Raw genomic sequence first — 8,016 nt, 5'->3', positions numbered from 1 at the left:
ATAAAGAAACATTGAGGGAGAACCTGAGAGGGAAGTAATACTGAAAATATCAATACCATAAACCAAGAATTTCTAGGCAGGCTTTGAGGTAGTTTTAAAATATTGTGCAGAATATCAAGTTGAACAAATGTAAGAAAACACAATTTTATGCTCTTTACAGTAGTTTGTCTTTTTGATAACACTATTTCTCAGAGCTGCAGTAGTTTAGAGTGCATTTCAGTAACTGCTTGAAATTGAGTTTCTTCTTCTACCTCATCTTATGTATGACTGGGCATACTTCAAGAACATTGCAATTACAAGTAGAATGTGTTAAAGTAGTCCTTACCTTAACAAAATCTTTAGTCTTAGTAGGCAAATGGTTGCAGTCAAGATGGTTTTAATGCACAAAATAAAACTTATCTTTTTTCTCCTCTTGCAATGTTAAATCCACAGATGACAAGTCTTCTGTCTCTTAGTAGTTCAATGGCACGAGGAGAACCCTACAGCAGACAGTTTATATTATTATTATGGTGAATAGCGCTAAGATTGCAAACATCAAAATCAACACTACAAAAAGAAATATCTTCAGAAGATTTCAAGAACATTCTAGTTAAGTATATGAATGCTATGATATAAGCTGTAGGAATGACTACTGAAAAGCATAGACACATGATCAAAGTCAAAAGCTTTAACTGTCAGAAAGACTACCTTCGTATTTTGACAGCTTTCCAGTTGGCTAATACAACACGTTTGTCTGTGAATAATTAAATGGAAGAAATTAATTCACATCTCTTTCAATTAAGTGGATTTAGAGCTGGTGAGACATAAACAGTGGTGGAGATAAATGAGAATATGTTATATGATTGAATTTCATATTTAAAATTCAGTGCCAACTTTGAAATCAAATGCTGCGTCTTGACAGTGATGTCGTTAGCCATTTATAATATCTGCTTGGCACTCAGAACCACATGCTGTGTAAGTCATGCTTCTGCCTCAAAGGGCTATGTATATATACATATATACATATACATATACATATACGCCTGTATGCATATTCCTAAAGTAGATATGCATGTATCTGCTCTGTCAGAACTTTTTATTAGGGTGGTCTGTAGTGGGCACATTGATGCTTCTCTTCCTTTTCTCCTGGATACATGAGAAATAAGATGGAGTCATCCTAGTTCCTTTCAGATGCCGCCTAGTGACAAGCCAAAACATGTCTATGTTTTTCAAATGATTTAGCCGCCTGTGGCTAAATGCCTTCTTTAACTATTAGACCATTTCTGAGCTGTCCAGCACAGAGACAGTGCTCAACAGAGTGGTCCCACAGTTACTGCTGTGAAGGATTCCAGAACCAGTGCATGGATGAGCAGAATGCACATATACATAATTCATTTGGCTTCTAGTAAGCAAGCACTAGTGAAAATGTCAGGCAGCTAGTGTATACGTTTATAAAACTGTGTGAAATGTATTGAAAAATTGTGATGTAATTGTAATGTATTTGTAGTTCATCACAAAGAAATATTTGAAGATTATAATAATGTGCTTAAATTATTGATATATTTTTTCCTGTTTCATACATTCCAGGGAAGAAAAAACAAATCTGGAAAAGTGTCCTGATAAGTTGCAGTCCTCATCAGGGAAACTTCATCTATTTGCATTTACTTCAGCAACTGGAGGTGTGTTGGGATGAAAGGATGATTAAGAAGATAATTCTCTGCTCAGCATAAACACCCTGTATGAAACTCCTGTAAAAACAACAGGAATAACATTTGGTTTCAGTGATCTTGTTCATGACATATTTGAAAGAGAACCACCCCTTCATATTTTTATATGTGAAACATATCACATGCCATTCGTTAATATTATTGTGTTTCTGCCGTGTTGCTCAATTTTTCAAGACCAAAACCTTCAATTAATCTGCATGGTTGGTTTTAAAAGCCTTCTTTTTGAATATGATTCTGTACATTTAAGAAGAAAAACCAATGAGTAATTCTCTCTATATTTTCAAAGTCAGTGCTAGATTGTGTTCCACAAACCTTATCTTTTATTATAAGGATTAGACACAGTCCAGGAGAGGATGTTTGTCCCTGGTAGTATTTCTTGCTCTGATAGCTGCTTTTCTGAGGGAGGAAATGTCCATGATGAGAGTGTTTTTCATCCTACGCAGGACAGAGCAAAGGTGTGATGCTGCACAGCCTCTCCCTCTCATGGCATGCGAGGTCCATCCTCCAGGCCATAGTCTTGCCTTTCTCTTGCAACATGAAGTGTTGGGGCACACTGGGTAATGCAGAAAGCTCAAAACACTCAGCTGCCATTAAAAAGTTGGAGACTCTGTATTTGGACTCCTTCAGCAGATTCATCCAAGTAACTATTTGAAAAAGAAATCAGGTTTAAAGGGAGAAGAAATAAATACCTAGGCTCCTTTCCATTAACTTCTTAGCAGCAAGAATCGCCTGTTCCTTTCAGCTTTGCCATGTGCATTCACCAATTTCAGCTCTTTTTCCTACTTAGTTACTACAAATGTCATGTGGTTGCTTTCTCATCAAATTAATGAAGTTTTCTTACTCTATTCCAGACTCCCACAGCATCCATGGAAGCTGTGGAACATGTTGAAGGGGTTTTCGACAGCCAGGTGACCACATGATGCTGGTAAGAAAACCAATCTCTTTTGAATTATCCTAAAGTAAAAACATGTGATCCCTATGAAAAAAGTTTCATTGGTAATCCTTACCTCTTCTGATGAAGGCTACTTTAAGCTATCTGCCTCTCCACAGTCTGCCTGGCAGGAGCATCTTGAAAAAACAGAGGTAACGTAGAATTCCTTAGCTCATTCATCCTAATTTGTATTCTGAGGAATATTATTTTTAATGCTAAATAATGTTATAAATCGGGAATTTTTCATTCTATAGGCCTTGCATTTCAAGCAGGGCACCTCCTGACGGGCTCTTGCTTTCTAAGCACTAAAGATGTTTTAGGAAAACAAGATCTGGAGATTATAGCTCTGGCTTCTCTCCTGTTTGCACAGTAGCTGGATGAGACCTTCCCTGTTCAAACCAATTTTGTCTTTAAATATGCCAAAATGTTTCAGAGGTTTCTCAGCCCTGATTTTCTCAGGGATGGGAAGATGAATAACGGATGTTGGTTGGAACTAGATGATCTTAAGGTCCTTTCCAAACCTAACTGTTCTATGATTCTATGTCCTTTACTAGGAATGGTTTTTAGGAGATTTAAGCTTCAGTCTGACTTTTGGAGAAGAGCTTGATTTGTGTGAGGAGGAGGAGTCGGGTGATACTGCTGTCAATTTTACAGCTGTTGCTGAAAAAGCTGTTTAATAGCAGATGAACTATGCTTTTAACTTTTCTGCAGGTTGTATGTGAAGGATTATTTAAACTGTTGGAACATCTACTTAGGCATTTAGTAATTTGTCAAAAGACAATTAGTCTCTGAAATCAGTTGTCTCTGCTTCTTTTATGCTTTTTAAAGTGCAAGTTTAATGCCATCGCATCCAAAAAGTACCCTAGCTTGGGCCACTTGGTATTTGATCTTATAGATGCATTTCATATTATAGATGTCTTGGGGTTTTGTTTCTTCAAAAGAAGAACAAAGTTATGGTCTGCTGATAAACTTCTGCGGTAGCTGAGGTGAATTCCTAATATTATTACAAACATGGAAAGCCAGTTGATTAAGAATGATGCTCCCATAACGGCTGCAGGTTTAATCAGTGCTACAAGAGGAAACCTTCCTTAATAGGTCAAGCTTTTCTTTTAGGTAAAGAAATGTTTCAAACCATGGGTTTGCACAGCCAAGAGTGCAGGATTTAAAAATAATGATCTAATCTTGCAAATTGTTAACAAAGAAACACTACTAAAAAGTGGTAAATTTAACATGCTCTCAAAAGCAACTAGAAAGATGTTTTGAACCCAATGCTATTGTACATATCTGCTGTGAGAACCAAACTGAAAAAGCTCCTGCCTGTTGCAAAACCTGCCTTAGCCATGACTAATTTTTAACCAGAATGAGGTGTGTAACTAAAGCATGTCTTCTCTCCTTATTCCTTCAGTTCGATTTTTCTCATTTCTGGTTAATTTAGAACTCAGATCTAGAAGTGCATGAAAATCTGCAACTGAATTAAGAAATGGTTAAATGGAAAACTTGATTCTTCTTGGCCTGATTACATGAGTACAAATCAGAAATGATTCCATGGAAATCCATGGGGATGTAGTAATGTAATCTCAGTATAAGCAGGAAAAGTAGATCTTTTTTCTTACTTCTCATTGAAAAATAGTTTTTACTTTAAATATATACTGACTGATTCCACAGAACTGCTCTTTATCAAGCCAACTTAACCAGCAGACATTTGGTGTAAAGCGGAATTTTATGTTTTCCAAAACTAATGATGATAAGACTTCTGTTTTTCAACAGCAATGTATATTTTACCCAAAGCCATATTATTAAAGTCAATAATTCATGTTTTTGCCTTACTATGGTAATTTGGCTTCATTTTTATCACTATGTAAGCAGAGGCAGGATTCAGCCATCTATACTGCTTAACCTCCTTGTTAGTGATCACATGGTATTCCTTTAGCACTGAAGTGGCTAATGTAAGTATTCATTATAGCACGTTCTGGTGCATGTAACCGTGTCACTTAAATTTAAATCTAAAGCACACCTAAATGAAAACTTAACTACGCGGGCTTATTCTTGTTCTTTCTTAAATTGCACTCTATTCCAAAACTTAACCTCACGTGTTGAAACCTGCAGAAGCACATTGAGGATAATGAAGAACCACTTGACTGGCACAAGAAGCTGGGACTAAGTCACCACTGGAATCTCCCAGGTACCTTCCCATGACACGAACAAGTACCTGAAATGAAGCCTCTGCTTAACAGGTGACAAACCAGCATCGTTTCCCTGTGACACAGATTATCTGGAGCCCCCGTGGTACTGCAGCAGGTGGGTCTGATCTTTATAAAGAGAAATCTCTGCCCAGGAAACCTGTCTGCCTAAGCCAACACTATGTGGCAGGGAGGAGTGCTCAAAAGGGAAGGTGAGCTTGGATGTTGTGTGTTCTATTCAAGATACTATTTGCGCCAGGGGAAGTTTAGATTGACTATTGGGAAAAATGTCTTATGCCTTCTCTGTAAGGGTGGTTAGATATTGGAACAGGCTGCCAAGGGCAGTGGTGGAGCCACTATCCCTGGAAGTGTTCAAAACCCATGTAGGTGAGATCCTTAGTGACATGGTCCAGTGTTGGATTTAGCAATGCTGGGCTAATGGTTGTAATTTATGATCCTAAAGGTCTTTTCCAACCTACTTGATTCTGTGATTCTATTCTATGAAAGTTGACTGCAGGTAACCAATAATACCAGAATATTAACCAGAATAATAACCAGAATACAGATACCTCCTGTGCCACAAGTTCAGTGTCTGTTTCTTAAAGCACCCAAATCCCTATCTTTTACTTAATCACTGCCATGGCTCTAAAGTCAGGGTTATCCCCAAATGCTTTTAAATCTTGCCTAAGTGCATTTGTTAGGCGGAAGTAGCTAAGCCTGTGTAAATCATATCTCTCTCTCATTTCACAAGAGCAGGAGCACACACTCTTATTTAGAGCTCTGACTTATTGCAGTAGGTAACACCCTCGGTTACCTCTGCAGGCTGTGCTGCATGTGTGCAGTTGATCCTGACATCCTCTGAGCTGACGGAGGTAAATTTTGTCAGTGATCCATGACCACTGAATCTGTTTTCATCTCAGCAGCAGATGTTACTCAGTATTAAAGCCAGTCGAGAACAGTGAATGATTCTGGGCTCTCATTTCTAATGGCAAACTTAGAGTACAACTGTGAAATGCACGCTGGAATTGATTTTCTTTTTAGGGGTTGTTTTCAAAACAGTTTAACCATAGAAGCAACACTTTGATTGCAGAAATGCAGGGTAAGTTACTTGTCCTTGAACTTCTCTAATAGAACAAAAATCAATGGCAGTTGAAAATGTATTGTTGCTTTTACTTAGTATCTCCCCATATCTTTCGTGTCATCTTGTATTCACATCAAAATCTAATTCCTGTACAGAACTCTGTGGCTTGCTGGTAAAAATTAGCATAATAAACCTTTTTTATGTCCGTGTTGTTTCATGGCTAAAGAACCATGAGCATATACAAACCTCTAGTTTTGCAGCCATACCAGTTTGAGCTGAGAACTCTCCTCTCTCCATATATATATGTGTGTGTATATGAGCCATGCAAGAGGTTCAGTCACAGTGATATTTTTTGTTGGCTCGTTTTGGGGCTGGCAGATACTCGGTTACACTGTCATATTTCCCTGAAATTCTCTCGAGGAAGTGTTTTCCTTACCAAAAAGGTTTGACTTTTTTCCTGAAGCAGGGGACAGAAGACACTGTGGAAGCTGCAAAGCACTGTGAACTCTTGTTAAATGAATGCCATGGCTGACCCTGTAGGAACAAGGACTGTTGCAGTGTGTGCTCAGGTACAGCTCCCTTTGTGATCACGCCCAGATCTCATTTCCACAGACACAGCCTCCTTGGCTGTTAAAGACTTTCAACTCTCATTTATTTTGGTGGGAATTGAGAATTTTGTGTCTGGCCAAGTTCCGTTCCCTGAAGGCTGTGACAAACAGGATATAAAAACATACAGAAATTGTCATATGGTCCCAGTGTCTTTTGTCTATAGCATCAGTTTGCATGCAGAGGAGTCCTGGCAAGACTGTAACATCACGACTAGAGAAATAGTTCTGCTTTGGTCCTTTACATCATTCCATTTGAACAGCTTTGCATGAGCATCATTTGTCTCGCCAGTAGAAAGGCTTTTCTATTAATAGTTACAGTGCAGAGGTTTTTAAAGTTGTGTTGCCAAAAGCAAATGGTTGGAATTTTAATGTGGCTTTGAGTTCAATGGTTTGGGGTTTTTTTCCCTTTTTCTCCCCTTTCCCAGTTCATTAATTCCCACTTATATTCCTAAGGATGCACCAGGTATTACAATACTTTTCACAGGAATTCACTTCATTGGATTTTAAGCTTTAGATGGATTCTTTCTGGGCAGCTGATGTAACATTTAGAAGTTTCTGCAGTTTGAAATACAGAAGCAATAAGGTCCTTGGTCAGGCTGGTTAAACCTGGCAATACACAGCTCCAAGAGGGAATACAAGCACTGTAAGGAAGAGTCCTGGGAAGCTGGTCCTGGAAGAGTGTACAAGCTTGTGTCTGCACATTCAAGTCTTGGGGATCAGGAGCCAGGCTGGTCACAGGAATACTTGCTTGTGTAGAGCAAACCAAGGCATTGCAGATACAGAAATCAGTTTAAGTTTCACCCTTAGGATATCTGTTAAACGTTTCTCCTGAGCATCTGCAGAGACATTTCTCACAGCTGTTGCATGCACTGATTAACTGTTGTGGCACCTGCATATTCCACACAAAGTATTTTACAAGGGCAATATTACTGGCTCAGAATTCTCCATTTTCAATGGAAAATTACTTATAACATCTGGCTTCAGTGGCACTAGGGAGGCTTCTGAGGAGAAAGATGGATGGTGTGAATGAAAACCGCATGCACAAATAAGCAGCTGGAGTACCAATCCCCTTCAGCAACCTGTCTTCAAAAGGTATTCCTGCTCCCATGATAGGCAGGACCTGCTTTTCTCCTGGTACTCTGCAACACTGGTAGTGTTTACAGTAGTTCTACAGCAGAATCAATGTTTTAAACTCCTCAGAAAAACCCCAAACCAAACCAAAGGCAGTGCTTTGCTTTTCTGACGTATTACAAACAGAAAAGCTCTATCTAAGTATTTTCTTCTAATTTTAGGGAACTTCTATGAGAGAACAGCGTTGGAAGTTTTGGTTATACACAGACAGTGCAAGATGTTCTCCAACCCCACACTGGAGAGGTTTCACACCCTCCCTGGGACAGCTTTCGCTCCACAGGAGGCAAGAACTGTGCTTCTGGCAAGGTTTTAATGAACCATTGTAAATGTAATTTACACAAACGTGTAGTATTACCTGTGGTAAGTAACCTTCTGAGGC

This window comes from Psittacula echo, assembly GCF_963264785.1.
Source record: "Psittacula echo genome assembly, chromosome: 4".
NCBI classification, from domain to species: domain Eukaryota; kingdom Metazoa; phylum Chordata; class Aves; order Psittaciformes; family Psittacidae; genus Psittacula; species Psittacula echo.
Note: the sequence above shows the minus strand (reverse complement) of the source record.